This window comes from Nomascus leucogenys, chromosome 9, assembly GCF_006542625.1.
Source record: "Nomascus leucogenys isolate Asia chromosome 9, Asia_NLE_v1, whole genome shotgun sequence".
Taxonomy (NCBI): Eukaryota; Metazoa; Chordata; class Mammalia; order Primates; family Hylobatidae; genus Nomascus; species Nomascus leucogenys.
The window spans coordinates 41,120,109-41,144,140 of NC_044389.1; the positions used below are offsets into that span (position 1 = coordinate 41,120,109).

At 34.4% G+C, this 24,032-nt stretch overlaps 1 pseudogene; it reads left to right on the plus strand.

The window, feature by feature from the left end:
• Positions 1 to 22,004: 22,004 nt before the first annotated feature.
• Positions 22,005 to 22,397, plus strand: LOC100597339 (annotated as a pseudogene).
• Positions 22,398 to 24,032: the final 1,635 nt, after the last annotated feature.

The window sequence follows — 24,032 nt, forward strand, 5'->3', positions numbered from 1 at the left end:
AGCATTGCCCCACTCTACTGGTACCAATTTACTATATTAGTCTGTTTTCATGCTGCTGATAAATACATACCCAACACTGGGCAGTTTACAAAGGAAAGAGGTTTAACTGGACTTAAGTTACACATGGCTGGGGAGGCCTCACAATCATGGCAGAAGGCAAGGAGGAGCAAGTCATGTCTTACATGGATGGTGGCAGGCAAAGAAAGAGAGAGCTTGTGCAGGGTTTTCCTGTTTTTAAAACCATCAGATCTCATGAGACTTATTCACCATCATGAGAACAGCACAGGAAAGACTTGCCCCCATGATTCAATTACCTCCCACTAGGTCTCTCCCACAACACATGGGAATTCAAGATGAGATTTGGGTGGGGACATAGCCAAACCATACCAGCCCTCTTTACTTATTATATTATTTTATAATTAGCATCCTTAACATATTTCCTCTTAGAACAATTTTAAGTGTACAGTAGACTATTTTTCTCCATTGGCATTATGACAGTAGATGTTTAGAATTTATTCATCCTAACTGTACATTATACTTCATTCTCCTTTTTCCCTATGGGCATAGAAGTACTTACAAGCCAAGAAGATATTTCTCAGTGCTCTATTCTGCAGGCTTGGGGAAGACATGATGTGAGTCATGTAAAATTGTTCTTACCATTTTCAATGTGCCTTTTTTTGTTTGTTTCTTTCTGTGCTCCATCCAGTTGCTGTACCTTCTCACCTGGATTCCAGAGCTCTCATGAACATATTTTCATCCAGGGATGGTTGTTAAATCTGTGTTTCTATAAAAGAGCTGGAACATCTCATTTAACTAAGACTTTTTGTGTATAGAAGTTTTTTTTAAAGGACATAAGTTGTCTAGCTGTTGTGATTTCTTTCCTTTGTTTTGTGCTGTAAAAGTCCTCTTTATAATACAATTTGAAATTTACTTTTTTATTGTTGTTTTGTCTTTTCTTTTTTTTTTTGTTTTGTGTTATTGTTGAATAGTAATTCTATACCTGGTTATGGTCCTCATATAAAATACAAAGAAAAAGACATTGGCATGCTGAAAGAGTAGTTTGTATCTTTCTGAAATTTGACTGCCCAATTTTATCTGTTTGAGAATGCAGACAATGTGTAAACTGTTTATATACTTTAATAAAAATTTAAAGATTCTGTCACACTCAGGAAATCCAAAAACTGTGTGTCTCCCACATTGTTTGCAAAGACTAGCTATCCATAGAGCTTTGCAACCACAGACCTTACCAATTCCCTTAACAACAGGGAATTCATTCCTAATGACTGGTAGTGTGTACTGTGGTCATGTTTGATATGATTTGACAGTCTAAGGTCATTTCTCAGAAGAAAGAAGAAATAGTCCATTGGATAAAGATTTTCTTTCATCTTCTAGTTATGAAAGCTTTTACTCTACCTCTTTCTTATTTGGATTTAGTCATAATTCAGCACCTTACAACATTCTGGTATTACACCAGGAAACAATCCTAAAAATAGTCAAAGATGAGGAGCTGAGTAGGAAAATTTTGCCTCATTGTCTCTAACAAGACAACTGTCTCTGACACCTCTTAAATAGCAGAAGAAAACTGTCAAGGGCCTCTCAGCTAAAAGATTCCCAGGGGCTTCACCAAAATGCTTTAGTATCCTAAATAGCAGGACTTTTGTCTAGTTTGTAGCATATGTTTCTTATCTTTTTCTTGATTTGTGGGGTCTGTGAAAATGAGCAACATCTAATTCCATTGTAGGGTTGAGGAAATAAATCCAATACAATGGATAAACCATAAAAATGGTTAAAATTATAAATGTATATGTGCAACAGAGGCCTAATGGAAGGGTCAAATCTGTGAGCATACTGTGAACTCTGGCTTGTCGTTTCTTTTAATGCAAAATGTATGGCCTCCTCAGAAAAAATGTGAAAGGACCATGAATTCTGACAGTTAACTTCAGAATCAACCAAGAATCTATACAGGGTAGGCACCAGAAATTCCCTTTGTTTGTCTTATTTTACCACAATATACACATTAAAACAAGCATCAAATTTATGGAATTTATCTCCTAAGAAATGTGTAAGCTCATCCACTCTATTGCACTTGCCATTTTTAGGATGAAGCCACCATTCTGTCTCAACTGTATTAATGTAATAGGCTCCAAGCTACTTCACCCAATCTCCAAGCTTGCCATTTAATCTAGCCATACAAGTTAAAGAATGATCTTCCCAAACACCAATCTTGCAATAGCACATCTTAGGGGCTCCATTTTGCTCTTTTTTTTTTTTTTTTTTTTCTGAGACAGAGTCTCGCTCTGTTGCCCAGGGCTGGAGTGCAGTGGCGCAATCTCAGCTCACTGCAACCTCCACCTACTGGGTTCAAGTGATTCTCCTACCTCAGCCTCCCCAGTAGCTGGGACTTCAGGCCTGTGCCACCATGTCCAGCTAATTTTTGTATTTTTAGTAGAGACAAGGTTTCGCCATGTTGGCCAAACTGGTCTGGAACTCCTGACCTCAGATGATCTGCCCACCTCGGCCTCCAAAAGAACTGGGATTACAGGCGTGAGCCACTGCACCTGGCCCCATTTTGCTCTTTATATCAAATCTAATTGTCTTAAAATACCCTCAAAATCCTCAGGATCTGGCTAACCTCTCCAGTCTTCTCTCTTCTCAGTACTTGAAATGCTTCAGCCATCCCAAAATTCACTCAGAACTTTACACATGCCATACTCTTTTATTCTCCAGGTCTTTGCTTCAGACTGTTCTTACCTCTTTGAAAATTGTGTTCTCCCTGCAGCCATCAGTCGTACCCATGTTTGCACACATCATTTGTCTATGGAGAGCTGATAAGTCTCACCTTACCATCCACTTTCTCCAAGAGCCATCCTCAGACTCTCCAAATCAGAGTTAATTGCCTCTCCAATGGGCTCCCCATAGTACCCTGAATCTCTAGCATATCATCCTGGATGATAATTACCTGCCTTTTTAAATTTCCTGTACCTAATTGTGAACTTCTTGGGCAGAGACTGTAGCTTTCATGTTCATCAGCATAGGCTTGATGTGTACTAGATGTTTAATCATTATTCATGTCCTTGCTCAGTAGAAAACTCATCCTGTCTTTGGCAAAAGGCAAGGTTTTCATCTTGAACAGCTTCTGTTAATGAGGCAGCTGATGGTAATAGTCTCCAATTAAGCCCCAGGGAAATCTGCTTGAAATGACGTGAGAGAAGGCTGTAAGAGATCTATGGATGCCAATTAATTATGGAGTATACATTAGACCTGGTTAAAAAAATAGAAATGCAGGTGAGGAGGAGGGCTCAAATACTGGGTCAAAATACCTGGGTGTTGAAGGGAGAAAGAAGCTCTGCCTTGCATCCATGGTTGAGAACTCATGGTGATGAGCCAACTCAGTCTCAGTGCCAGAGCTGGATACATCAACAGCAGAGCCACGATGTATCAATAATACAGGAAAAATGCAAGGTGGACATTTTTGCAGATCAAAGGATGAAAAGTGAAAATCAGGAAATAGGCAGAAAAGACGATTTAAAAGTACCACAGAATGCAAATGTGCTTACTTAAAATAATGTGAAGGAAAAGAAGGGATTGGGTGTCCTTGGAATCCCAGTATTCCACAAGGTGAGGCTCAGAGAGAAAGGCAGTTTCCACCCTTATTGCTTTTGTAATCCATGTTCTTTGAATAATACTCATAAGGTTTGGCTGTGTCCCCACCAAAATCTCATTTTGAATTGCAGCTCCCGTAATCCCCACATGTCATGGAAGGAACCCAATGGGAAGTAACTGAAGCATGGGGATGGATTTTTCCCATGCTATTCTCATTCTAGTGACTAACTCTCATGACAGCTGATTGTTTTATAAAGGGCAGTTCCCCTGCACACACTGTCTTGCCTGCTGCCATGCAAGACGTGCCTTTGCTCCTCCTTCACCTTCCACCATGATTGAGGCCTCCCCAGCCATGTGGAACTGTGAGTCCATTAAACCTCTTTTATTTATAAATTGCCCCGTCTCGAGCAGTTCTTTATAGCAGTGTGAGAGTGGACTAATAGAAATATATCACACAACAGTGTCATTTTGAAGGAAGCCCATGATCCCAATGTGTATAACTAAAAATTCACCTGTTTCACAATAACAGTAACTTACAGCACTTATTGAGTAAGCATTTACTTAGAGGTAGTGTAAAGTACTTACATGCAGCATCACATTTATGGTAGGAAGAATAATGGCACCTAAAATTATCTGCATCCTAATCCCAGAACCTACAAATGTTTCCTTATATGGCAAAAGGAACTTTAGAATGTCATTAAACTAAGTATGTTGATGCACACGTATGTTTACTGTGGCACTATTCACAATAGCAAAGACTCGGAACCAACCCAAATGCCGACCAATGATAGACTGGATAAAGAAAATGTGGCATATATACACCATGGAACACTATGCAGTCGTAAAAAAGGATGAATTCATGTCCTTTGCAGGGACATGGATGAAGCTGGAAACCATCATTCTCAGCAAACTAACACAAGAACAGAAAGCCAAACACCACATGTTCTCACTCATAAGTGGGAGTTTAACAATGAGAACACATGGACACAAGGAGGGGAACATCACATACTGGGGCATGTTGGGTTTTGGGGTTAGGGGAGAGATAGCATTAGGAGAAATAGCTAATGTAGGTGACAGGTTGATGGCTGCAGCAAACCACCATGGTACGTATATGCCTATGTTAACAAAACTGCACTTCCTGCATGTGTACTCCAGAACTTAAAGTATAATTTAAAAAAAAAAAAAAAGTATGTTGAAATGGGAAGTCAATCCTGGATTATTTGAGTGGGCTCAAAATATAATCACAAAGAATGTAGGTGGTCACTAGCAGTTGAAAAAGTGGGAAAACAGATTCTGCTCCTCAGAGCCTGCAGAAGGAACCAGCCCTACCGACACCTTGACTTTAACCTAAAGAAACGGTTAAGAATTCTAAGTTCTAGAACCACAGCATAACACATCCGTGTTATTTTAGGCCACTAAGTTTGTGTTAATTTGCTACAGTAGCAACAGGAAAGTAATACAGCACTTACTCCTCACAACCACTCAGTGTAGAAACTGTCATTATCCCTTTTCATAGGTGAGGGACTGGAGGTACAGGAAAGTTAACTAACTTGACAGAAGTAGGATCCGGTCCAGGCAGTTGGATTCAAAAGTCCTTGTCTTTAGTCACCATGCTATATTCCATGATAAGAAAATTGACTGGCTGGCTGTGTATACATCTATGGTCCATCCAACCACACATGGATTTTTTAATTAACCAATTTCATAAATACTCAAAAACTAAAATGCACATTTTTTAAAGGAAACTGGAAATGATTTCAACCATTTTTAAATTTCTGAGAAATATTATGAGAAATAATCTTGCAGGAGGAACCAGCCCTACTGACACCTTGACTTTAATATTCCTGATTATTTCTCATAATGAAGAATAATTACTTCTTCTACTGTAACAAAGACTTTGAAAAATTATCCTGGTATTAATTCATTAGCTATTATAATCACATTATTACTATATTCACACAAATAATATACTCAATTGTAATTAATGTATGATTCTGTTCCAAGAAAAAAAAAAGCTATAAAGAAAATGTATATTAGAGACTTGAACTTAACAAGTTAGCAGACATGAATTTAAGCAGCACATTTGCTCCTTAGGGTGTAACTTTTAGCAAGCAATTTAACCTCCGTTGATTCCCTTATCTATCAAATGTGTTTGCCCTATCAGCCACCTTCCTTTTCTAAGATTCTGTGTGTTTGTGATTCGATTTGTTCTTCAAGCTTGTTGGTGATACTGGATTTTTCCATATAAAAAATTACATCTTTGCCCTGTCCTTAGCATACTATTCCAAATTTGATTCTAAGCAGAAATCCATCCTTTTGGCCCATTAGTAACTTCTTTTATCCTGTTGGTACTCTTGGACTTAATAGCAGATAAAGGCATTTCTAGTGCCATTTCCTGTGGAACCAAAACATGATGAAGGAGGCAGAGGAGCATTAAGTATCTTCAAATATTTTTGCCTAATATCTCTCTAATCCTCAAAATAACCCTTGAAAATAAGTGTATCCTCCTAGTTTAATAGATGAAGAATGTAAGAGACTAATAAGGACTTTTACGTTAAAAGTGGCAAATGTCCTGACCACCAATCCTTGCTTTTTCCACAATTTCATACTATATCATATAGAGGTAGTAGTAGCTTCGGTATGTTGAGTACTGCAGAAGATTTAATTTTCTAAAGATAATCACACAATATATGCACCCCCATCCCATATGCTCTTTTTATAATGTGAATGAAAATCTCCCATCAATAGATCGGGTTCCATTTTTCTTCTACTTGAATCCAACAAGGGCTTGTGGCTGCCTTAACCCACAGAGCATGGCAGTATGATGTCATGTGACTTCGCAGGCTAGCTTACATAAAGGATGCAGCTTCTACCTGGTGCTCTCTCAAGACAATTATCCTAGCAAACCAGCTTGCTGTGAGGAAGCCTAAACTAGCCCTCACTTAGAGAGCTGATGTGCAGAGATACTAAGGCCCTCACATGACAGTTAGCATCAACTCTAGATATATTGGTTGATGATTTCTTCAAATAATTCCAGCCTCCAACTTCAAGTCTTCCAGCTGAGGCCAAAGACATTGCAGAGCAGACAGGAAAATTGAAATATTAAAATGCACCCTGACTTGTAGACTCACACAATCCATAAGTACGGGTGTTTCATACCATCCCATTTTGCATAATTTGTTAGGCAGCCCTGGAATAAATATGCATAATGTGCACAGTACCTTAAAATTTTCCCAGATTGCATACATGAAAACAGTCTCCAAGAGATTATGTGACTCACACTGGACCACACAGTTAGTATATGAAGACTAACTTAATCTTCAGATGAATCCCAATGGATTAAAACACAGGTTGTGTTTTATTTCCAAAACTTATAATGCTGAATTATCTCCTAAGAGAAATCCAATCTGGAAATTGTTGAACTCTAACTTTATGGATACTCACTAGTCTGTAGAAAAACACATTTTAGTACAACATTAAATTTTTGATAATTGATAAATCTAAGACCATTCTATATATGCAATCTGATACACTAATAAACAAACAAAAGAATAAAACATGCTTGGGAGAAGACCACATTATTTCTAGATCATTTATAGCTTGTACCCATTTTTATTTGTTAATTTATGTATTTTCATTGGCTTTAAGTTGCATTTTTATGTTATCATATTACATTTGACTATTTTTTTTTAATTGGGGGGGTTAGCTTTCATAAGAAATACATCAATCAATACATGAATGTAGCAATACATTAACATCATGCTTCAAATGCATTGAATAATTTGACTACATCAAGAGTAATTTCAAATAAGCCCTTTAAGCAGAGGTGGATGGTTGCCTATCCAAAAACCTTTTTGTCTTTATCCTTGCTCACAGAAATATGATTTTGTTTGATATTTACCACCCCCTTCAATTCTGAGGAGCGATTACTTCCAAATGTAAGTAAAATGAATTTTGCTAATCTAAATATTCTTGTCTTTCAAGAAAAAAATATTTTAAAGAAATTATATGATAATGTGAAGGAGAAAACTCTCAAGTAATCTTTTAAAGTAAAACCCAAAATTCACTGTATAGATACAATGTATATCCTATAAATGTTTGCCTTCTAACCTCAATAATTATTACAAAAAAGTCTTTAATCTTATGTATTTCTAATGCTTAAGACCTGATATCATTTCCCCTATACCTTAAGGGTAGTTTATTTTAAAGGACTCTTCCTTTTAAAAATGAAGTCACTGAAACACTAAGTAAACCCCAAAAGAGTACTTTGCTCTGATTATTTCTTTTAAATTTCCCCCATAATATGACTTCTGCATTTCCTCTCTGAATTCAGTCAATTTTTCAATTTTTAAAAAACTATCTGTGGAAATAGGTCAATAATGTTGCTGTGAGGTTAAATGTTGACCTTCCTTTCTTTAAACATGAAGGAATATAAGTGCTGGTCAATAGAGCTAAATCTTTTGCTATGCCTTGTCAACAATAATACACAGAATTTCTTATAGGGGAAATTTCTCCTTAAATTAAGTAGTATAATTGGTGCAAAAGAAAACTGAGACTACTTTTAAGATGCTGTACCTTTTAGTAGTAATTTAATAAATTCAAAAATGCCAACTTACTTCCTGAGAAATTTTTGTCACTGATAGAATCTGGTTCACAATGAATGAAATGGCAGGCATTTTTTAAACCAGACATATGTTTCCAATAACACTCTTGTATATGCAGTGTAGTGTTTTAAATGTATATTAGGTACCCTGGTGACATCATCCTTTAAACTCTCTTTAGGTAAACCAGATGGCTGGCTTGTATACAGTAAGAATACCATTAAACTGTCCAGAGAGAATAGTTTAATCATCTTTAATAATGTCCTAATACCCAACATGTGTATTTTTAAATGGGTAATTGTATTGAAAAAGCTGATGTCACAAAATCTGTTTCAGACACTTTTCATTTAAAGTAAGTGATAAAAGTTGCAAGGTTTTTAAAAAACACACAAACGATAGTCTTGAAAACAACAATTAATATGTAAGATTTCTGTATACTAGCTAGTGATTTGTCACCACACTACAAAATCAATAGTATTAAAATTTGTGTCGTACTACAAATCGATAGTATTTTGTTACCTACTATCAATCAATAGCTATAATTTAGTTTTTATGTTGAAAAATAAAAAGAAAATAAGCTTCTAAAAAAGTTTGGAGATTATAAAGAAAAATATAAAGGTAGAAGATAGAAGGATAAACAGGCAAGGAGAAGCAGAATTTAAATTTCTTTATCCACTCATTAAATTTTAGAGCCTAGAACTTTGACAAATAAATCCTGTCTCCATGGCTTTCTTATGCATTCCACACACAGGGTTTCATGGGAAGAGATTAGCTTCTTATGATGATGTAATGAGTCTAATTGAGGTTGGAGCTGGAGGAATCCAAGTAAATTGAGTTGATCCGATGAAAAAGAAAAGTAAAAACATATTCTAAATTTGATACTTGAGATTTCTATCTATGTAATTGCATTATAATTAATGCTTTGCCCTGAGACTTAACCAATGAGCTTCCTTCAGTCCCTGGACTTAAAATATCAGGGAAAAAGTGGAGCAGAAGAAAACACACAAACTTGAAGAGGTTTGGTAAAGAAGGTCTATCCTTTAATTGACAATGTTAAAAAGGAATTTAACCGCATTTAAAATATATATTCAATGTTACATTTTAATTCATATTTCCAAAGAATAGGCTAGACTTTATTTTTCTGGGTGTTGTAAATCCCAACTTACTCTTATATAAAATATAAACTACTATTTAAAACACTTCAGTTGAATAATCTCTCCTTAGATTCTAATAACTATTCAGAAGGTTAAAATACTATTATTTACCAGTTCTTAGAATGCCTTCAATTCCATTGTATAATTAAAATTGTGTAGCATCTTGCTGAATTATCTTGAGGAAAAAAATAGGGAGAAGCTCAAATTACTTTGATGGTAGGAAGACAAATTATCCTGATGATGGTGTTCGAAGAAAGAAACATGTATGACTCTTGGCAACTGCTGTCCTTCTATTTTGTCTGCAGGAGGCATGTATGCTGAGTTATTCTTTGTCTCATCTATAAAGGTATTGAAAAAAGGCCTCATATGTCTGCTCTAGAATTGTACAGTTCTCCCACTAATGGCATGAGTTAGTCTAATACAGAAATGGATTATTAACAGAACAACCTAGACTTACATTTAAATTTACCTTTGACAATTAATCATAATTGGAAATAAACATGGTATTTTTCTCTTTGACCCCTAAATTTATCTTTCAGTTCATTTCAAACCTGAGAAAATAAGAATAGCATTATTTATAGTCTGCTATAACTCCAAAATAAAGAATTCAAGGTGTTTTTATGTGAAATATATTCTACGTAAATTTTTCGTCTTAGAAAGTATGTGAGATGAGACATAAGAAATGAAATATTGAACCAGAATAATATTCCACCTAACCGCATGTGTTACAGAGATATTAAAGGCTATTTGCAAAGTTTTTTTTTAAATCAGTTTTAATGAGATCAAAAATTATCTTTGTGATTATAACGAGGCATAAATTTACCACGTAACTTTCTAACCTAGAATTTTGGACCTAAAATGTTGCGTAGGATATCTGTGGCAAATCTAATATTGAATTAGAAAGTTAGAGTTCTATATATGGAAAGAAATTTGGCAAAAATATATGTAAACATCACCAAACAATGTCTTCCATGTTGACTTTTCTCTCTGCTTACCTGTTTCTGACATTGTATGTATACCACAGTGTAAGATTACATGAAGTCAACCTAAACAAAGAATTAAGTGAAAAACTCCAAATGGCTTTTATAGTCAAATTCAGGTAACACATGCTGTTTTCAAGTTTCTATTTAAAAAAGAGATCTGATGACAATTACTATCTAACCCAAAACAACCACAGTTGGCTCAGTAAGAAACAGGCAGATTTTAAGAAGAAAGCTCCTTTTCCAAGTAATCAGATAGAGTAAAACTATTTCTAAAAACAACACGAAGAAACTTATTGTCATGAACCAAATGAAATTAAAAATGAGCATATAATAAAGTACATAATTATAACAAAAACTAATTTTTATTGATGCTTCCCCTATGCTAGAATATATACATGTTTCTCTTTTAATCTTCATAACTCTATATAGAAAGTATAATTATTATTTTCAGTTTACAGACGGGGAACTGAGGCTTAAGAAGTTGATATGCCTAACTTGAGCTTGTGCAACAAGAGGTTGAACCACAATTCAAATCCATGTCTGTTCAACTTCATATGCCAAGCTTTAGAGTCAAGATGTATACTACAGCAATAAAAACAAAAAAGAAAACCTAGCTAAAAACAACCCTATTTGTAAAAATTGAGTTATATCACAATCCAAACAGAAACAAACATAAATCAGAAAATCTATGTAAATTATTTGGAAATGTTTCTGGCATGTAATAAGCATTAATAACACCTAGCTAATAATGTTTTACTCCACAACACACACGTATGTGAAAATTAAAGGTATGTAATACCTAAGAGCTAAAGACTTCCATTATTTTAAACATTTTTACCTAGGTTACTTGGATTACTTGTTTCCATCTGAGTTGCCAAATTAGCTATTTCTTTGGTAATTAATGTAAATGTTTCATACTAGTAAAATCTAGAAATATTAGAAATATGTTGTCAGTGGATATATTGTGCTGTCTTTCATATATAAAATTGAAACTACTGACACACGTTATTAAGACCTGTACCTTAAATTGTTTGATTTTCCCCTAGGGGAAATGAATTTGCAGTAATATACACAGTCACTTTAAGAATCCCTTTATATTATAATTTTTAAAATATATTTATAGAACAGTTGATAGGGATTCTTCCAGGATGCAAAGGTTTAACTCAGAAAGCTAAATGTTAAGTCTGGTTAGGAGTAAAATGTACCTTGAAATAAAACCAATTTTTCACACACCTGGATACTGACTTTTTAACAGACCAGAACCATGTTTTTAATTTTTAATGTGATACAAATCACTTGAGAATCTTGATAAATGCAAATCCTAACTCATAAGGGGTAGGGCAGGTTGAAGAGTCTAAATGTCTAACAGGCTTCCTGGTAATATTGGTAGTATTCCATAGGCCACAAATGCAGCCTCTGGCCATACACAGACAATTACTAAATTTTTTTCCAGCATCTATATTCTGGAAACATTCCCTTCTCCTTTCATCAACACTGGTAACGTAGCAGCCACCACATTCACACTTGCTCATCACTTATACCACAGGGATGAGCCCTAAACTCAACCAGTCTATCCTCTTTTCAAATATTGGGAACTGAGATTCAGATAAAGTCAATTCAGTATTTCTCAATTACTTCATGCCTTTACATAAATTCCATAGCACGTGTTGGTAGTTTTCTACCTATGAGACTGAACAAGAAAAAACTATTCTGCGACCAAGGAGAAAAATAAAGCATGACATACAGAGAGAAGTAGACATGATAGGCACCAAGAGAAAAATGTAATGGATTCTTTAGTGTGCTGCCATTCTAATTCTGTTCCTGAGGCCCAGGTGTATTGCTGTCCTAATAAGTTACCTTTTTACTCAAGCTGAGTGGGTTTCTATTTCATACAACCTAAGGAGTACTAACTTTATGCTCTAAAGTGTAATGTATTTTATCTCTGTACAGCTAAAAACACATAAGATTGGGATCCATAATCACAGCCTCATTTATGTGAAGTGCTAAAAATCTGTGCTAAGAGGGAAAACGTATGTATGTCATAATGTATATTACACATGTGCAAATTTTTGTGAAGAATTTTTGCATCAAATTTATTTCAGCACATCTGTTACTTTAGCATTTGGTGCTAAATAAATAAAGATAATGACCATTGAACTTACAGATGTGCAATGATAGAAAAATCTATTAAGTGCCACTTTAGAGTGAATATTATATTTCCATAAGCTAAACAGACTTTTTAAAAATGTATGCATTTTTTTCTTTAAGAAGCTCAGTAGTTAATTAGAAGGATGAAAAACCTTACATTAAATATATTGGTGAATTGCTAAGGAAGGCACCAGAATGGTATTCTCCTTTAAATAAAGGTATTTAAAACTACTCTGGTGCTTAAATTGTTATTCACAGTATCTATCCATTTTTTTACTGTTTAAAAGTTTAGGCTTATTAAGCAAAATGTTTACAAATAAGCAATACCATAAAAACATCTCCAGTTTTTGGGCTCTAGCCAAATCAGCTTCTTGTAAAAATCCAATGATGAATTTTATAACTAAATAGCTAATAAACCCATCTAACCTTACATCCTAAAATGAATTCATACATTTGTAGCAATCAGATCATTTCAGTTACACAGGTGTTATAAAGCTATCACAGAAACTAGGATCTAAAGAAAATAGCAGATCTCATATTCCTCAAGTACTTAGACTAATTGCAATGCAAGCTCAAAGTTGGTTTGTTAATCTTAAACACGACCAATTACATTATTTGAATAAACCACCAACATTAAATTCCAAAAGCAAGTGTATATTATAAAATTGGCTTTGCAAAGTAGTAACTACAGGCTGGTCCTCAGGTGAATTTGCAGTCAAAAATTCATATTGTACAGGTAACCCATAAAAATGAGTCATAAATTTACATAAAGTTGTTGGAGATCAGTAGTACTTTCAAAGATCTTAAAAAGGCAAACAAAAATCTCTAGAGGAGCACATCTTCATCTTAGAACTCAAAGAATTCTCATCAATATTTTCTCCTCAAACCATGAGCAATTCTAAGAAAGAAAAAAATTTTAAAATACTCAAGGAGATAATACACTATGTGTAAGAATCAGTCCACCCCCCACTTAAAAAAATCAAAAATCAAACAACAGAAATAGACCATAAATTCATCATATAATCACATTATTGGAATAAAAAGTAATTATGCTGGCTAGAATTTGAAAAACAAAACACAAGGTGAACTCTATCTCCAGGGATCTGGAAGCTATAAGGAAAAGTAAAGGAGCTTTGAAAATAGAGAACTCACAGAAACTAAAAATATAAAAATTGAATGAGAAACTCAATGAATGGCTATATCATTATATTGAAAACAACAGAGAGAATTAGCAAGATGGAGGACAGGTGAGAAGAAATTAAACAGAGTATAGAACATAGAGAAAAAACATGTGGAAACTATGAAAAATAGGTTAGGAAATGGTAAAATTAACTAAGAAAGTCTAATATACTCCTAAATAGTGAACCAGATAGAGAGAAAAGAATGAATTAGCCAAAAGAGAATGGCTGAGAATATTCCCTAACTAATAAAAGATATCAAACAAAAATTCAAAAAGTCCAATATATTATTTGTAGAACAAGTCAAAAGAAATCCACATTCAGAAACGTCTGCAGAACATCAAATAAAAGGATATGTTTAAAAATGTGAGGAAGAAAAGGCAGATTATGTTCAAAGTATTGAAAGATGAACAGCCAATCTTTTAGCAATAGAAATGCAAGACAATTTCAAATAACAGATCAGGCCAAATCTTACAGACAATAAAAAAGAGGAAATCTTTCAAACTAATTCTACTACTTCTGGAAACACCTGATATTAAAATAAAAAATATATATATATATCATAATAAAGGCAAATAATATACACATTTTACTCATAAATGTGGATGTAATATCCTAAACAAAATATTATAATAGCAAATTGAATCTGAATGTATTTTTCAAAAAATATACCTTGGCCAACATTATATTCTGGTTATATGAAAACAGATCAATATTTTCAATTTCATACATTCAATTTGACAAATTAACATATTAAAAGAGAGGAAAGACAATAATTTACTTAGGTTGAAGAGAAATATTTAATAAAATTTAATATACATATTATTAGGAAATAAGAAATAGGAAAGAATATCTTTAACCTTATAAAAATGATATACACAGGGTAAATATTTTCCTGAAAGGGGAAAGATTTAAAGAGTTCCCTTTATAAGCAGGACTAAGACAAGGATGCACAATATCAGTACTCTTATGCAACATTGTATTAGAAGTCTTAGCAAGTGCAATAAGACAAGAAAAAAAATGGAGACATAAAGATGCAAATTAGGAAAGATGTAATCATTTACATAAAAAATGAAGTCTTTAAATTACTACAAATAATCTAGTAAATGGTTGTATATAAAATTAACATTTAATTAAATATTAATACATTTGTCAGTTGCATTTCTAATTACCAGTAACAAACATCCTAATAATACAATTAAAGAGAGATGATAATTTACAATATTATCACAGAATATCAAGTATCTTTTCAAATATTCAAAACTACTAAAGGGAAATTGCTTCAGTAAAGGATATCAAAGACCACTTCAATATATGGGATGATGTACCATATTCATGCCTACGAGGATGTAGATTTGAAAAAGTATATCTTTTGCTAATAATCATCTCCAATACAGTTCTAATGTATAACAAGGTTATTCATGATCTGATGATAAGATGATTTTAAATTTTATATAGAAGAGTAAAGGGCCAATAATAACCAGAAAGAACAGAGAGAAAAAATTGCTCAACTAGCTAATGGTAATTATTATAAAGCTATAATAATTATGATAGTGTAGAACTATAATAAATGACAATAGTGTGGAGATAAACAGTGTTCCACCCAAAATAGAACAGAGAACTCAGAAACGTATCCACACATGTTGATTTTTGACAGAAGTGACATTTTAGATCAGTAGGGAAAAGGATGATTGGAGAATAAATGACTATCCATATGGAAAGAAGAAAAAATTGAAGCCACTTCACACTATATAAACACACACTGCAGAAAATGAAAGATAAATGTCAAAAGTGAAATGTTTAAATACCTACTTGAAATAACTCATTTGGAACGTGTTTAGGTTTAGTGGGATGAAAAAGTTTATTTAAAATATTTTTTAAGGCTGTTCTGCCTATGGAGTAGCCATTCTTTTATTCCTTTGCCTTCTTAATAAACCTGCTTCCACTGTACTCTATGGAAAAAAATAAAAAATAAAATAAAATAAAATACATTTTTTTTAAAAAAAGAGTTGACCATAAATAAGACCTATAAATTTGACTGTATCAAAATTGAAAATTGTTATAAATCAAAAGATATGTTAAAACAAGTGAAAATATTATAAACTGGGAGAAAATATGTGTGATACAGATAACCAACAAAATATTGAGATGTTATTTAAAAAAAAAAACTTTCCACAACTCAGTATGAAAAACTTTTAAAAGATAGAAAACGGCCAGGCACAGTGGCTCACGCTTGTAATCCCAGCACTTTGGGAGGCCGAGGCGGGCAGATCATGAGGTCAGGAGATCGAGACCACGGTGAAACACCGTCTCTACTAAAAATACAAAAAATTAGCTGGGTGTGGTGGCGGGCGCCTGTAGTCCCAGCTACTCGGGAGGCTGAGGCAGGAGAATGGCATGAACCCGGGAGGCGGAGCTTGCAGTGAGCCGAGATCGTGCCACTGCACTCCAGCCTGGGCGACAGAGCGAGACTCCGTCTCAGAAAAAAAAAAAAAAAGATAGAAAACATGTTGAAAGGCATAGAGACTTTTCACAGAAGAGAAAATGTATATGACCCATAAAAATATTAGTAGTGATTCCAGAAATACAAAACATGAACACAGTAAAGTACCAGTTTACATGTACTTAATAACAAAAATTAAAATGAGTGACCACTTCAAGGGGAGGAGATATGTCAATCTAGGTTTTATGTGAAGCCAGAGGTTTATTTAATTTGGTGATTCATTCTCTAAGAAAAATAAATTTTAAAAAATAGCTAGCAACAAATTATTTGCACTTTATACTATTTATTTGGAATGAGAAAAAGAAATCAAACCAAATTACAGTTTTTAAAAAGCTGACAATACCACAAATGACATAGGCCAAAATAAAAACCTTAAAAAATTTTCCTTTTGAACACATATATATAATACTATTTTCTTATATACTTTGGCTGCATACTTTTTAATTTTATAACAACAACTTTGAAAATTTTTGGCAAACAGATTAGAAAGATAATTCCAATTATTTAAGGATCATTATAACTTAGTTTTAATATTGATAGTATAGAAAAGTTTCAGCTTTATGACTAGTTATTAGTAATACCACATTGATTTTTTAAAGATTTTTGTCAAATTTGGGAAAACCTCTCTATGTTTATTTTCTATATAAGTTGTGAGATTTTAGAGCATTTAAAGTTTTCTTGTGCAGGGAACTATATTAAAGAATTATGAACTCATTAACTAGATTATTGTTGATAGCCTCCTCATGTGGTGTATTTTATGTTATATTCATCAAAGTTAGTATTTGGGGCCACATTAGTGGGAAATATACATCATTTGTATATGAGCAATGGCATCTGGGACTTATAGAACATGATACATCAGATATAACAAGATATGTTCCCATATGTTGAGGTGCGTAAAACATGAGACTTGAAGACACTGATGTATTTATTTGTAGAATGCCTAAAGATTTATGCTGTAGAATGCATAGACCGTCTAAAAGATTCTATTGTGTAAAATACTTTTAACAATTGCATATTTATAATTGTATATGTGAATCACTGAGTGTATACCTGATGACAGGAAACTTCTGTTTTGACTAAGCATCAAAAAGAAACAAATCCGGCTGGGCACAGTGGCTCATGCCTGTAATCCCAGCACTTTGGGAAGCTGAGGTGGGCGGATCACAAGGTCGGGAGTTTGAGACCAGCCTGGCCAATATGGTGAAACCCCATCTCTACTAAAATACAAACAAACAAAAAAAATTAGCTGAGCATGGTGGCGTGTGCCTGTAGTCCCAGCTACTCGGGAGGCTGAGGCAGAAGAATCGGTTGAACCCAGGAGGAGGAGGTTGCAGCGACAGAGTGAGACTACATCTCAAAAAAAAAAAAAAAAAAAAAAAAAGAACCAAATCCTTTCTTTGCAATTTTAAACATCTTTGATTGGAAGAATTTTACATTCACATAATTCAAATTTTATTTCTGCTTTCGTACATTTCCAAACTTATTTCCTCTCCACTCACACATGGTTTTGGTGCCAGGTACTGTAGAACAAATTCTTACAGCAGGGCAACCTCAGGTCGTAAGTCTTGTGAGATGATGCCAGCTGAGTCAGCACAATGCATAGCAGGAGGATTCCTGGGAGGCTTTCCTACACCAATATGGCACACAATAACCAAGTATCCAGGAAAGTGACTCTAGAAGCCACACAAACATATTCCTCTACACCTACTTAACACTTTAGCTTAACCCCCCAAATTCCAATGGCCATTTCATTGCATTTATCAGGTAGGGAAGTATGACCAAGAAAAAACTGAATGGGAAAAAGCAGCAAACTTAATCAATTGCAGTCAAGATGCCTTATATTGCATAGTTAACCAAAACATATGGCTAGTGACTATATTGCTAAGGCCCTTCCAAGGGCCTTGCTACATGTAAAAGAAACATCTAAAATTGGAAAATAAGAAAGTTGAAAGTAACAAATTTTTAAAAAGTTATAATCAAATTATTATCAAAGAAAGCTGGTATAACTGTATAAATATTAGACAAAGTAGACTTTAAGTCAAAAAGTACAGGTAAAGATAGTGATTTCATAAAGATAAAACATAATCATTTTAATTTTAAAAAGGTATTCAGATAATAACAAACCAAGAAAAAAATACACAAATCCACAATGAAGCAAGTAAAATTTCCTTACAATGTCTCTATTGAGACATAATTCACATAAAATAAAATTCTCCTGTCTAAGGTGTACAGTCCAGAGGTTTTTAATATTCATAGAATTGTGCAAACATAACAACTGTCTAATTTCGAAAACATTTTTATCACTCCCAAAAGAAACTCCATACACATTAGCAGTTACTCTCAACTGAACTCCTTCCCCAGCCTTTGGCAACCACTAATTGAGTTTCTCTTTCTATGGATTTACCTACTCTGGACATTTTATATATATGGGGTTGTATAATATGCAGTCTTTTGTGACTGTTTTCCTTCACATAGCACAATATCTTTGAGATTCATCCATGTTGTAGCATGTATCATTACTTCATTCTTTTTCATGGCGGAATAAAGAATACACCACATTTTGTTAGTCCATTTATCAGTTAATAGACCCTTGGGTTTTTTTTTTTTTTAATTTTGACTATTATGAATAAGGCATCTGTGAACATTTTGGTGCAAGTTTTTGTGTGGATATGTTTTCAGTCATCCGGGACATGCTTAGGAAAAGAATTCTCCCATCATATATTAGCTTTATGTTTAACCTTTTGAGTAATTGCCAAACTGTCTTCTATAGTGCCTGTACCTTTTACAATCCCACAGGCAAGATTGGATAGTTCCAATTTCTCCACATCCTTGACAGAACTTATTATTGTCTGTCTTTTTTGTTTTAGTGACTCTAGTGAGTGTGAAGTGGTATCACACGGTGGTTTTAATTTGCATTTCCCTAATGGGTAGTGAGATTAATAATCTTTTCATCAGCTGATTTGCCACTTGTATGCCATATTTGGAGAAATATCTATTCAATTTTTTAATCCATTATTCTATCAGGTTGTTCAATGTTTTCTAGCTTAGTTGTAAGAGTTTTTAATATATATTCAAGATACAAATCCCTTATAATTTGCAAGTATTTTCTCCATTTTGTGGTGGTCCTTCACCTCTTTAATGGTGTGCATTAAATCACATTAAATCACAAGCATTTTTATTTTTGATGACTGTTATGTGTTTTGTTCTTTTGTTGTTTATACTTAGGGCATCATAACTGAGAAACTGTTGACTAATCCAAAGTCATGAAAATTTACTCATGTTTTCTCCTAAGAGTTTTATATATTTGTCTCTTAAATTTAGATCTTTGGGCCTTTTTTAGTTAGCTTTTATACATGAGGTGAGATAGAGAAATAAATTTCTTTTCCATGTGAATATCCCATTCACTTGTACTAGAACCATTCACAGAAACTCTTCTATGCTCGTTAAATTGGCTTGACACCCTAGTCAAAACCAATTGACTGGAAATGCAAAAATTTATTGCTGGAATTTCAATTCTGTTGTACTGATCTGTATGTCAATCCTTATGGTACTATCACATTATATTGATAACTATTCTTGTAGAAAGTTTTAAAATTGGGAAGTGTGAGTTCTTCAATTTTGTTCTTTTCAAAATTTGTTTTGGTTGGAAAACTAAACATTTCCATGTGAATATTAGAAACAGCTTGTTAAAATCTGTAAAACAAATCACTGGGATTTTGATAGAAATTTAATTGAATCTTTAGATCAGTTTGGAGATATTGTCATCTTAGCTATATGTGTATAATACATAAGCAAAGAAAACAGTGTATGTGACTATTAAAATATAGAAGGTCTGTTTATCAAGTCATTGTAAACTAAATAAAAACGCAGTTACAAAATGACACAAGATATTTTCAACACATATATTTAAGAACTCAGATCTTGAATATATAAAAAATTCTTATAAATAAATTAGAAAAAGAAAGTGAACACAAATAAAATGATCCCAAGACTAAAATAACTATTTGATGTAAATGGATATCCAAATGACTCAATAGCTATATGTAAATATACTCATCTTCATTCCCAATAAAATAATACAAATTAAAAATAACATGAGAAAGCAGTACATGGTTACCAAGCTAACTAAAATTAATAAGAATAAGAATAAGAAAATACTAGTGTTGGTGAGGATATGGGACAACAGAAACTCATACACCGCACACACATTCACTTTTGAAAATAGTTTAAAATTATTCAGTAATATTGAAAATAATTTGACATTATCTAATTAAAATAAATAAAGCCTAGATATTTTTGTAAAAGAACATAAAAAAAAATACTATAATGTTTGTAGCATCGTTGATGTTATAGCCCCAAACTGGAAATAATCCAAATATCCATTAACAGTAGAGTGAATAAATAAATGGTAATATGTTGACAAACTGGAATGCTCTCCAAAATTAAAAATTAGCTATAGATATTCACATCAATAAAATGGCTTTCATAAACATGAAATTAAGCAAAAAATAAAAGTCAACAAAGGATTCAACATAATTTCACTTTAATGCCACTCAAAAAAAGAAAAAACAATATTATAATTTTAAATATTTGCAAACATAATAATGCTGCAAAGAAAAAAACAAGAGTTGAAAGGAAAGGGTAAAAGCAAGAAGAAACATACAATAGGTCTGTGAGTTAACTGGCAAGTTTCTGATTCTTAACTTGGGTATTGTTTACATGTGTGTTTGCCTGAATCCAGCAGCACATCAAAAAGCTTGCCTACCATCATCAAGTAGGCTTTATCCCTGGGATGCAAGGTTGGTGCAACATATGTAAATTAATAAATCTGATTCATCACATAAGCAGAACTAAAGATAAAAACCATCTGATGATCTCAATAGATGCAGAAAAGGCTTTTGATAAAATTTGACATCCATTGTGAACTAAAAACTCTCAATAAACTAGGTATTGAAGAAACATACCTCAAAATAATAAGAGCCATATATGACAACCCCACAGCCAACATCATACTGAATGGGCAAAAGCTGGAAGCATACCCCCTGAAAACTGGCACAAGACAAAAATATCCTCTCTCACCACTCTGATTCAACATAGTATTGGAAGTTCTGGCCAGGGCAATCAGGCAAAAGAAAGAAATAAAGAGCATCCAAATAGGAAGTGTGGAAGTCAAACTATCCCTGTTTGCAGTTGAAAAAGATGCCAAAAGCAATTGCAACAAAGCAAAAATTAACAAATGGGATCTAATTAAACTAAAGAGCTTCTGCACAGCAAAAAAAAAAAAAAAGAAAGAAAGAATAAAAAAAGAGTGCAGACAACCTACGGAATGGGAGAGAATTTTTGCAAGCTATGCATCTGGCAAAGGCCCATATGCAGCATCTATAAGTAACTTAAACAAATTTACAAGAAGAAAACAAACAACACCATTAAAAAAGTGGACAAAGGACATTAACAGACACTTTTCAAAATAAAACATATATGTGACCAACAATCATATGAAAAAAAGCTCAATGTCACTGATCATTAGAGAAATGCCAATCAAAACCACAATGAGATTCCATCTCACACCAGTCAGAATGGCAATATTGTAAAGTCAAAAAAGTAACAGATGCTGGCAAGGTTATGGAGAAAAGAATGCTGATACATTGTTTGTGGGAGTGTAAATTAGTTCAACCATTGTGGAAGACAATGTAGTGATTCCCCAAAGACCTAAAGACAGAAATACCATTTGACCCAGCAATCCCATTACAGGGCATATACCCAAAGAAGTAGAAATCATTCTATTATAAAGACACAGCCTCGTCCTCTTTCCACCATCTTTCTGCGCCGCCACAATGGTGCACACGAATGTCCTGGCTGATGCTCTCAAGAGGATCAACAATGCAGAAGAGAGGCAAACGCCAGGTGCTTATTAGGCCATGCTCCAAAGTCATTATCCGGTTTCTCACTGTGATGATGAAGCATGCTTACATTGGCAAATTTGAAATCATTGATGATCACAGAGCTTGGAAAACTGTTGTGTACCTCCAGATAGGCTAAACAAGTGTGGAGTGATCAGCCCCAGATTTCATGTGCGACTCAAAGATCTAGAAAAATGGCAGAATAATCGGCTTCCATCCCACCCGTTTGGTTTCACTATACCGACAACCTCAGCTGGCATCACGGACCATGAAGAAGCAAGACGAAAACACACAGGAGGGAAAATCCTGGGATTCTTTCTCTAGGGATGCAATACATATATTTACAAATAAAATGCCTCATTAAAAAAAAAAAAGACGCATGTGTATGTTCACTGCAACACTATTCACAATAACAAAGACATGGAATCAACCTAAATGCCCATCAATGATAGGCTGGATAAAGAAAATGTGGAACCTATATACCATGGAATAGTATGCAGCCATAGACAAGAATAAGATCATGTCTTTGCAGGGACATGGATGGAGCTGGAGGCCTTATCCTTAGCAAACTAACACATGAATAGAAAACCAAATACCGCATGTTCTCATTTAGTGAGATCTAAATGATGAGAACACATGGATACATAGAGGAGAACAGCACACACTGGGGCCTGTAGCAGGGTGAAGGGTGGGAGGAGGGAGAAGATTTTTTAAAAAATAGCTAATAGATACTAGACTTAATACCTGGGTGATGAAATACTCTGTACAACAAACCCCCATGAAACAAGTTTACCTAAGTAACAAACCTGCACATGTGCCCCTGAACTTAAAAATAAATAAATGAAATTAAATAAATGTGCGATTGCTTTACAATTATTCCTTAAACTATACATTTTGGGATTCTTATGCAAGTGTGTGATATATTTTATCTTTTGTTTTCTTTTTTTGAGATGGAATTTCGCTCTTGTTGTCCAGGCCGGAGTGCAGTGGCACGACCTCGGTTCACGGCAACCTCTGCCTTCCGGTTTCAAGCGATTCTCCTGCCTCAGCACCCTGAATAGCTGGGATTACAGGCACCCGCCACCACGCCCAGCTAATTTTTATATTTTTAGTAGAGACGGGGTTTCACCATGTTGGCCAGGCTGGTCTCGAACTCCTGACCTCAGGTGATCCGCCCACCTCGGCCTCCCAAAGTGCTGGGATTACAGGCGTGAGCCACTGTGCCCAGCCATATTTTATAATTTTTAAATATGTAAAAATAATGTATGGGGTAGCATTAGTCAGGAAAAGACTGTAAGAAGGGGGAGTATAGGCAATCACTAGTTGAATGAGTGAGGAAATAGCCGTCAAAACAACCTATTTTCTTTCAACAGACATGCATTGAATGAACTGACTTGAATGACTGACTGAAGAGTCATGGTACAGAAAATGGGCTGGTTTCAGGGCCTGTAGAAACCAGTAGGTGCAGGAGCCTGAGTGTTATATTCAACTATTTAGTTTTATTAATTAAATTTGTTTCCTACTGAATGTTTTAACATTTTCTTTCTTTTTTTTTGAGACGGAGTCTCGCTCTGTTGCCCAGGCTGGAGTGCAGTGGCGCGATCTCAGCTCACTGCAAGCTCCGCCTCCCGGGTTCACGCCATTGTCCTGCCTCAGCCTCTCCGAGTAGCTGGGACTACAGGCGCCCGCCACCACACCCGGCTAATTTTTTGTATTTTCAGTAGAGACAGGGTTTCACCGTGGTCTCGATCTCCTGACCTCGTGATCCGCCCGCCTCAGCCTCCCAAAGTGCTGGGATTACAAGCGTGAGCCACCGCGCCCGGCCCTGTTTTAACATTTTCTTAATCTCATTACTCATTGAATGCAAGAGTAATTCTTGACAACATTATCTGTATCTATCTATCTATCTATCTATCTATCTATCTATCTATCATCTATCTGTCTATCTATTTATCTATC